The sequence below is a fragment of the Bubalus bubalis genome, chromosome X (assembly GCF_019923935.1).
Source record: "Bubalus bubalis isolate 160015118507 breed Murrah chromosome X, NDDB_SH_1, whole genome shotgun sequence".
Lineage (NCBI taxonomy): Eukaryota > Metazoa > Chordata > Mammalia > Artiodactyla > Bovidae > Bubalus > Bubalus bubalis.
The window spans coordinates 39,082,079-39,092,104 of record NC_059181.1 but is presented as its reverse complement, the minus strand read 5'-3'; the positions used below and the strand labels follow the sequence as shown (position 1 = coordinate 39,092,104).

The 10,026-nt window shown below is 47.4% G+C and overlaps 1 long non-coding RNA gene across 1 annotated transcript; it reads right to left on the bottom strand.

Annotated features, from left to right (window-relative positions):
• Positions 1-287: 287 nt before the first annotated feature.
• On the bottom strand, positions 288-6,665 carry LOC123331905. The gene is made up of 3 exons (XR_006548714.2): positions 6,542-6,665; positions 5,443-5,533; positions 288-680 (listed from the first exon to the last, which is right to left on the bottom strand). It is a non-coding gene; the product is annotated as an uncharacterized LOC123331905 (long non-coding RNA).
• Between the last annotated feature and the right edge of the window lie 3,361 nt (positions 6,666-10,026).

Here is a 10,026-nt window from a genome sequence, read left to right as displayed (position 1 = left end):
CTTGGTAGCCGATCTTCAGGCCAGCTCCTTTTGTGATCAGGAGATTTGTTTTTTTTTAAAAATATTTGGAAACGTGAGACACGGGGAGATGAAATGATTTATTCACAGCTCTGCGGATTAGTGGCTGCGTCTAGGGCATAGTTCGTGGTCTTCCAGCATTTTGAACATCCTGACTTTTTCAGGGAGAAAACTCCCCACTAAAACCTTGCACTCTGATATTTTCCAATTCTAAAGCTCCCTTGGAGACTCCTTGCCACCAGAGTCTCTTTACATGAAAGAGAAGAACAGGGTCTGGGGACCTCCCTGATCTGGCTACAAAGATTAGGAGGAGGTTTGGTTTTTATTACTTTGCATTATGAAAAACAATAGGTGACATTTCTTCGTCATCCAAATCTAGGTTTATTATGCTGGATATGAGGTCTGAACTTTCAGAATCGGCTCTGGCTGAGGAGAATCTGGAGTTTGGGGGCCGAGTCTGGGCAGGGCCCACCCTGCCCTAGGTCTGCTCTCCTGTGTTGGGAGGCTGGGAGCTTTCTGGGGTGCTTCCCGGGGCTCCTCTGTTAACTCTTCTTTGACATCTATCACCTTGGTCCTCAGGGGCTTTCAGAGGTCACTTCCCCTTCAATCCAGCGCAGGGACGGTGGGGTAGGGGTCAGGGAGACTTGGGCCTTGGGGCACGCCTGTGAGACAAGATGTAGGCTGCCTCAAATGAAGACAAATGTCCCTCAATAAAGCGCCATTCCCAAGGCACCACCACCGCCCCCCCCCCCCACACACACACATTGCTGTCTGTTGTCAGCCGTGGCTTAGGGCTCCGAGGTCAAGGTCTTCCTTCCGTCACCTCCCCCTCCCCCCAGGCCACTTAGCTTTTCACAGCACAGAGAATAGCCAGTGGGGGCCTTTCTGCTCACTAACACTGGCCTCAGAGGCCAGGCACTGGGCCAGAGGCAGAGGGAGGGAGAGCCTGGGAGGCTTGGTGCCAATTACAGTGCCCTCCCAGCAGGGGTGGTATAGGGGACGGGGAGACATCTCTGAGCGCCAGCCTTACAGGCCACAGCGTTTCTGCAGTGTGGATAGCAAAGAGCATCTGCTCCGGAAGGGACTACTCTTGCATGGGGGCTCCTTCCCAGTGGCCTGGGAGAAACTGCCTTATGGAGCAGTCTTCTGTCCCTGAGGCTTCCCACACCTGTCCTGGATGGCACCTGTTCAAATCCCTCTGTGCTCCTTGGTAAACAGCCCCGACACCCAAGTGCCCTGCTCTCAAGACCTTTCCAGCAATGAAAAGGTTAACAGCAGGTGCAGGGCAGGAGAGGGGGTTGGAACCCTGCCCTAGCCTGCTTCCCTTCAGTGGGGATGACAGTGGGAATGGTCAGTGAGGATGACAGCTGCCCCCAGACCCGGCTTTTACTAAAAGTATTAGGTGGCCAGTCGGTGACCTATCAGTGAACTTGAGAGACTGCATTCACCCTCAGATTTCCCTTCTGCAGAGGCTCCAAATATCTCTCCCATGATTTCATTGTTTTGCATTCAGCTTCGGCCTCCTCTGTGATCCTGTTTTCAAATGTTCTTTATATCTCCGTCTTTGCAAATCTTGTGCCTTGGGCATGGGGCAGCCAGTGGGAGGCAAGATGCAGGGGATGATGTAACTGCCTGTGCAGCTAGAAGACACAGACACTGTGGTCTGTTGGGGGGCCTTTGGGGGCCCTGGGCCCTGAGGTTAGAGTCTCAGAGCAGGGCGGAGGGGACCCGCCTGGTTCTCAGCACCCGGGCCTTGGTGCTTAGGGAAATCCAGAGCAACTGCTAAACCCCTTTGCAGGGTTTGATCACAGCCTGCTGAGGGTGACTGTGTTGGAAGGGGCAACTGGCTCCTGTCCTCTTCCCACACACATATGTTCCAAAAGGAAAGCAGAAAGCCCCTCAGCTCATCTCTGCTTAAGGTTTCCTGAAGCAGACAATACAAAGCTGGTCCCACCCGCCTTTGGAGTATTTCCCTTTGGAAAGGCTGCTCAGGATACTTCCTAGGTTTGAACTCCAGAACCCCTGGTTCCTAGCTCTGTGCTCCTGGGCCAGTTGCGGAACTCAGAGCCTCAGTTTTCTCATCTGTATCAGATCAGATCAGATCAGTCGCTCAGTCGTGTCCGACTCTTTGCGACCCCATGAATCGCAGCACGCCAGGCCTCCCTGTCCATCACCAACTCCTGGAGTTTACTCAGACTCACATCCATCGAGTCAGTGATGCCATCCAGCCATCTCATCCTCTGTCGTCCCCTTCTCCTCCTGCCCCCAATCCCTCCCAGCATCAGAGTCTTTTCCAGTGAGTCAACTCTTTGCATGAGGTGGCCAAAGTACTGGAGTTTCAGCTTTAGCATCATTCCTTCCAAAGAAATCCCAGGGTTGATCTCCTTCAGAATGGACTGGTTGGATCTCCTTGCAGGCCAAGGGACTCTCAAGAGTCTTCTCCAACACCACAGTTCAAAAGCATCCATTCCTCGGCGCTCAGCCTTCTTCACAGTCCAACTCTCACATCCATACATGACCACAGGAAAAACCATAGCCTTGACTAGACGAACCTTTGTTGGCAAAGTAATGTCTCTGCTTTTGAATATGCTATCTAGGTTGGTCATAACTTTCCTTCCAAGGAGTAAGTGTCTTTTAATTTCATGGCTGCAGTCACCATCTGTAGTGATTTTGGAGCCCAGAAAAATAAAGTCTGACACTGTTTCCCCCTCTATTTCCCATGAAGTGATGGGACCAGATGCCATGATCTTCGTTTTCTGAATGTTGAGCTTTAAGCCAGCTTTTTCACTCTCCTCTTTCACTTTCATCAAGAGGCTTTTTAGTTCCTCTTCACTTTCTGCCATAAGGGTGGTGTCATCTGCATATCTGAGGTTATTGATATTTCTCCCAGCAATCTTGATTCCAGTTTGTGTTTCTTCCAGTCTGGCGTTTCTCATGATGTACTCTGCATATAAGTTAAATAAACAGGGTGACAATATACAGCCTTGACAAACTCCTTTTCCTATTGGGAACCAGTCTGTTGTTCCATATCCGGTTCTAACTGTTGCTTCCTGACCTGCATACAAATTTCTCAAGAGGCAGGTCAGGTGGTCTGGTATTCCCATCTCTTTCAGAATTTTCCACAGTTTATTGTGATCCACACAGTCCAAGGCTTTGGCATAGTCAATAAAGCAGAAATAGATGCTTTTCTGGAACTCTCTTGCTTTTTCCATGATCCAGCGGATGTTGGCAATTTGATATCTGGTTCCTCTGCCTTTTCTAAAACCAGCTTGAACATCTGGAAGTTCACAGTTCACATATTGCTGAAGCCTGGCTTGGAGAATTTTGAGCATTACTTTACTAGCGTGTGAGATGAGTGCAATTGTGCGGTAGTTTGAGCATTCTTTGGCATTGCCTTTCTTTGGGATTGGAATGAAAACTGACCTTTTCCAGTCCTGTGGCCACTGCTGAGTTTTCCAATTTTGCTGGCATATTGAGTGCAGCACTTTCACAGCATCATCTTTCAGGATTTGAAATAGCTCAACTGGCATTCCATCACCTCCACTAGCTTTGTTTGTAGTGATGCTTTCTAAGGCCCACTTGACTTCACATTCCAGGATGTCTGGCTCTAGGTGAGTGATCACACCATTGTGATTATCTGGGTCGTGAAGCTCTTTTTTGTACAGTTCTTCTGTGTATTCTTGCCATCTTTTCTTAATATCTTCTGCTTCTGTTAGGTCCATACCATTTCTGTCCTTTATCGAGCTCATCTTTGCATGAAATGTTCCTTTGGTATCTCTGATTTTCTTGAAGAGATCCCTAGTCTTTCCCATTCTTTTGTTTTCCTCTATTTCTTTGCATTGGTTGCTGAGGAAGGCTTTCTTATCTCCTCTTGCTATTCTTTGGAACTCTGCATTCAGATGCTTATATCTTTCCTTTTCTCCTTTGCTTTTCGCTTCTCTTCTTTTCACAGCTATTTGTAAGGCCTCCCCAGGCAGCCATTTTGCTTTTTTGCATTTCTTTTCCATGGGGATGGTCTTGATCCCTGTCTCCTGTACAATGTCACGAACCTCATTCCATAGTTCATCAGGCACTCTATCTATCAGATCTAGGCCCTTAAATCTATTTCTCACTTCCACTGTATAATCCCAAGGGATTTGATTTAGGTCATACCTGAATGGTCTAGTGGTTTTCCCTACTTTATTCAATTTAAGTCTGAATTTGGTAATAAGGAGTTCATGGTCTGAGCCACAGTCAGCTCCTGGTCTTGTTTTTGCTGACTGTATAGAGCTTCTCCATCTTTGGCTGCAAAGAATATAATCAATCTGATTTCGGTGTTGACCATCTGGTGATGTCCATGTATAGAGTCTTCTCTTGTGTTGTTGGAAGAGGGTGTTTGTTATGACCAGTGCATTTTCTTGGCAAAACTCTATTAGTCTTTGCCCTGCTTCATTCCGTATTCCAAGGCCAAATTTGCCTGTTACTCCAGGTGTTTCTTGACTTCTTAATTTTGCATTCCAGTCCCCTATAATGAAAAGGACATCTTTTTTGGGTGTTAGTTCTAAAAGGTCTTGTAGGTCTTCATAGAACCGTTCAACTTCAGCTTCTTCAGCATTACTGGTTGGGGCATAGACTTGGATTACTGTGATTTTGAATGGTTTGCCTTGGAAATGAACAGAGATCATTCTGTTGTTTTTGAGATTGCATCCAAGTACTGCATTTCAGACTCTTTTGTTGACCATGATGGCCACTCCATTTCTTCTGAGGGATTCCTGCCCGCAGTAGTAGATATAATGGTCATCTGAGTTAAATTCACCCATTCCAGTCCATTTCAGTTCGCTGATTCCTAGAATGTCGACATTCACTCTTGCCATCTCTTGTTTGACCACTTCCAATTTGCCTTGATTCATGGACCTGAAATTCCAGGTTCCTATGCAATATTGCTCTTTACAGCATCGGACCTTGCTTCTATCACCAGTCACATCCACAGCTGGGTATTGTTTTTGCTTTGGTTCCATCCCTTCATTCTTTCTGGAGTTATTTCTCCACTGATCTCCAGTAGCATATTGGGCTCCCACCGACCTGTGGAGTTTCTCTTTCAGTATCCTATCATTTTGCCTTTTCATACTGTTCATGGGGTTCTCAAGGCAAGCATACTGAAGTGGTTTGCCATTCCCTTCTCCAGTGGACCGCATTCTGTCAGATCTCTCCACCATGACCCACCCCTCTTGGGTTGCCCCATGGGCATGGCTTAGTTTCATTGAGTTAGACAAGGCTGTGGTCCTAGTGTGATTAGATTGACTAGTTTTCTGTGAGTATGGTTTCAGTGTGTTTGCCCTCTGATGTCCTCTTACAGCACCTACGGTCTTACTTGGGTTTCTCTTGCCTTTGGCGTGGGGTATCTCTTCATGGCTGCTCCAGCAAAGCGCAGCCATTGCTCCTTACCTTGGACAAGGGGTATCTCCTCACCGCCGCCCTTCCTGATCTTCAACGTGGGATAGCTCCTCTATGCCCTCCTGTGCCCGTGCAGCCTCATCTGTATAATGAAGATAATAAAGGTCCCAACCTCCTAAGGTTGTTGTGAGGATTAAATAAGGTAATGCATATATATATATTTCACAAGATAATCACTCAGTGTCAGTTACCCCTCCCTCCCTCCCTTTTCAAAACTCTCACTGCACTTATGAGCTCAATGCAATACATTGGGCTGTGGGAGAAATTATAGATAATTTGAGTTAAATTAGGTGGCAGATTAAAAAATTTTTTTTAATTAGGTGAGAAAATGGCTTCCCCAATAGCTCAGTGGGTGAAGAATCCACAAAGGAGAGGCGGGTTCGATCCCTGGGTTGGGAAGGTCCCCTGGAGGAGGAATTGGCAACCCACTCCAGTTTTCTTGCTGGAAAAGTCCCATGGACGTAGAAGCCTGGTGGGCTACAGTTCATGGGGTCTCAAAGAATCAGACACGACTGAGCAACTAAGCACAGGCACGAGGTGGCAGAAGAGATAGAGTAGATGGCTAGTGCAAAAAGCTACTAGGCCTTTCAGCTGCGAGAATCTAATATAGGGCACTGGTTACACAGGTGATGGGATTGTTGAGAGGCCCCGCAGGGGAGGCAATCAATCCAGAGACTCAAAGTAGCAGAGCTGCTACTAGCCTTGGGTGGAAGGCTAAACGGAAGACATGCTATTATTGGAACCCAGAAATGAGGTTGGTATGGCATGTGGGGTTGTGAAGGAAGGGACCTTGGAGCCACAGAAAAGAACCAAGGCTGCTGCTGGGGAGGCCACAGGAAGCAGAGAGAGAGGGGAAGAAATGCCCTAGCTTCTCCCTTCCTCCTGCCCTCTTATGTTCTGCCAGGGCAAGGGAGCCCATGAACTGTGATTCCCTGCGGTACAGGGCAGGTCAGAACGGGGGCAGGAAGCAAAATGACATTTGACCAGTGCAAGGGCCAGGCCTTCTCCAGCCCTGCTGCCATGGTGACACTGGGTGACAGAGGTCTTTCCAAAGCTCATCAAACTGAGTTCAGCCCCAGCAAAGGCTTACAGGTTTCTGTTGATCTTGGACTCCCCAAGAGTGGCTTCCAGCCTGTAGGAATGCAGGATGGCCATCTCCACTCCCCTAGAAATGCCACCTTTGTCACCAGTGTGGCTGCAGTTGTGGCCCCAGGCCACAGGGTACGGTGGCTTCACTAATTGTCCCTTTAAATCCCTGATTCTTGGGAACCTGGAGGAAAAGTGGAGTCTGCACAAGGGGGAAGGAGGAGGGGGAAGGCAGACTTAAGCCTTTCTGAAGATCCACCTTGAAACATTTCAGGTGAGAGGAGTTGATTCTAAACACATGCCCAGATGGGGCTCTGCATGGTTCTTCTATACTATCTTACGTATCTTGAGAACATAAATCAAATTATACTTCTGTGGGGCTTGTGGGAAAATTCTAGACGGACAACAGGCCTGTTTCAGATCAGGCCTTACTGGAAATCTTGCTTATCAGAAAAGTCCTTGGAAAGCTGGGTTAATTTGGAAATTGGGGTTAATTTGTTTGGAGCCAAAACCAAAAGTCAAGTGGTGGTTCTTTCTGCGCTTTGAGCACGGGCATTTTCTTTAGCACACATCTGGTTTTGGCACTGTAGGTTTTCCTGGTTTATTGCTTTAGCTTGGTGGAAAGATCCAGGAGTTTCTGAAGGAAGGTTTTTTTCAATTTTTAAGATGTTTTTAATTTCATTTATTTATGGCTGCGCTGGGTCTTCATTGCTGCTCCAGCTTTCTCCGGGGAAAGTGGGGACTACTCTCTAATTGCAGCTCATGGGCTTCTCCTTGCTGTGGCTGCTCCCACTGAGGAGCACAGGCTCAATAGTTGTGGCGCACGAGCCCAGGTGCCCCGTGGCATGTGGGGTCTTCCCAGCCCAGGGATCGAACCTGTGTCCCCTGCCTTGGCAGACGGATTTTCAACCTCTGGGCTGAAAGGGAAGTCCAGCATTGTAATTTGATGGTCCTCTTGGGAACCCATAGGACGCCTGGCCAGAGCTAACTTCTCTTTCTCCTCCAAGGTGGGGACACAACAGGGCCAAGTTAGTGCATTGATGCATTCTCTTTTGTCCCTGGTAGTCACCAATGCTTTCATCTTACCCAGACCTCATGTAGGATAGATGCTAATTGACAGAAGGGACCAGAGGCATTTGGAACCAAGAAGAGGTGATTTAAATTTCAGAACCACTGTGGCAGGGCCCAGGCCCCACCCTGCAGGACGATCATTTGCTCCCAGGACCTCCAGAGGAAGAGGAAGGGCCACTGCAAGTGTTCAGTGTGGGTTGAAGGAACCCGCTAGCAGAGAGAAGTTCGCCAAGGAAATGACTACATAAACAACTTTCCAGGGGGCCTATTTAAAATGCTCAGGGGAATAAATTGTTTTAAAGCGTTTAAAAAACACCATTTACATACAATTAATATGTTGATTGCACAGCATTCTTATTAATTCATTATAGCAAGGATTTCCACATAGCAAAACAGCTTTCCAGTACTCAGTTTGTGATATAGCATGGGCTGGGAAATTACATATATAATCGCTATATTTAACAGCTATATATAATTACACACATGCACACATATAAATGTCTAAATATGTAGAGTCTATAGTAACTCAAATCTCATTTCTCAGCATCCATACCCTACCTTACCCAAACATACCTTCTGCCACACAGGGTGGAACGAAGGAGATTTTCTTGTACATGCTTACAAGCCCAGAGCCCTTGTTTGTTGTTATAGTAAAGGGCCATGTGAAGCATCTGATAATCAAGATTCACTGTGTGAGAAATGTAGATGCTATGGTTTAACAGAAACCCCACTTTTACTGAGCAGGAGAGATGAGTCTACCAGAAGGAGAAGGTGGCAGTTAGTGGGGACCTGGAGTAGATCATTGGATACTAATGACAGATATCTGGGAACCTTTCATTATAGGGGTCACCAGGAAATGTGATCTTGACCTTGAAGCCTCTAGAGAATAAAGGAATGTTTTGGTTTTTCATTGCAGGTATAACTCATGACCCCAGAGCTTGTTGGCTGGGAACAAAAATAATTTGATTATTTTTCATGATTCTTTGGGTTGACTAAGGCTCAGCTGGGTGGATCTTCTGCTGGTCTTGCTTGTGGTTAAAGTCAGTTGGTGGGTGAGGCTGAAATGTGATGGCTTCATGCCCACGTCCTGTTCTCTGAGAGGGGGTGGTCAGGAGGTTGAGGCCTTTCTCTCTATGTAGCTAACTTGGAATTCTTTGTGTGGTGGTTGGATTCCAAGATTGAGTGATCCAAGAGAACCTGCTTATCCCCTCTGCCTACATCATTCTTGCTAAGGTCCCATTGGCCAAAGCAAGTCTCACAGAGTGAGAGGGGACTAGACCAGAGGGTGAAAGTGCAGTTTACTGGGAGCTACCACTGCCTGTCTATCACAGGGGACTGCTCTTTCTGTCCTCTTGTTGTCATGTAGTCACTAAGCTGTGTCTGACTCTTCGCGACCCCATGGACTATATCCTGCCAGGCTCCTGTGTCCATGGGATTTCCCAGGCAAGAATACTGGAGTGGGTTGCAATTTCCTCTTCCAGGGAATCTTGCTGACCCAGGGATGAAACCCGAGTCTCCTGCTTGGCAGGCGGATTCTTTACCACTGTGCCACTTGGGAACCCTTTCTATGCTCTTAGAGGCTATTATTTTGTATTCCCTATTCTTTCTTCCCTTCTTGCCTCTAGCTGCCCGCTCTTCCCATCAGAGGCACATGTAGGGTGGGCAGAGGCAGCACAGTAGTCAGTGGTGATGGCGGTGGTGTGGCGATCCCTCACCCTCCACCACCCCAGTCAGCATCTCAGAATCTTGGACAAACAGTCCTTATTTCTGAACTTATCCTGCCCCCACCCTGAATATGAAGGTTTATATAATATACAGATTGAGCAGGCAGGATGTTGATTTTTTTTTTTTAAGATTCCAAGTGAGTTGTTTTAATATTTCACTGAACCACTGCAGAAAGTCCTTCATTATGGGATGGAAATGCTTGGAAAATGGCCTTCTAATTAATGTGAAATGAGAGAGTGCCCCTCAGAGCAAGGGAGACTTGGCAGCTGTGAGGGTGATGTCAGCAGGCCAGCACTTCCTGGGTGGGGTGATTAGATGGGGCCCCATCCCAGCATATATTTGCCTCATGGAGCCCATTCAGCATAAATCCTGCCACGGGGCCAGGCTGGAGACAGCAAATTGAGAACCTTCCACAGCTCACTGAGTTACCGCTTCCCAGAAATTGCTGAAGCCATTGATCTCGATCTTTTTAAATCATTAAATGATTTTAGCATTCAGGCACGCAGCAGGTCTGTGCTTGGTGACCTGCAGGAAGTGGGAGTGGCTTCAACAGCAGATCCTGGCGTGCAGCTTTGGCTGGGCACAGGCTCAGTCACGTGGTGGCATGACAGTGACCTTTACACCAGCGTGCAAGACTGCTTCTAAATAAGACACAAAATCACTCACTCAGCCAGCCCTCCCTCTGTCCTCTGA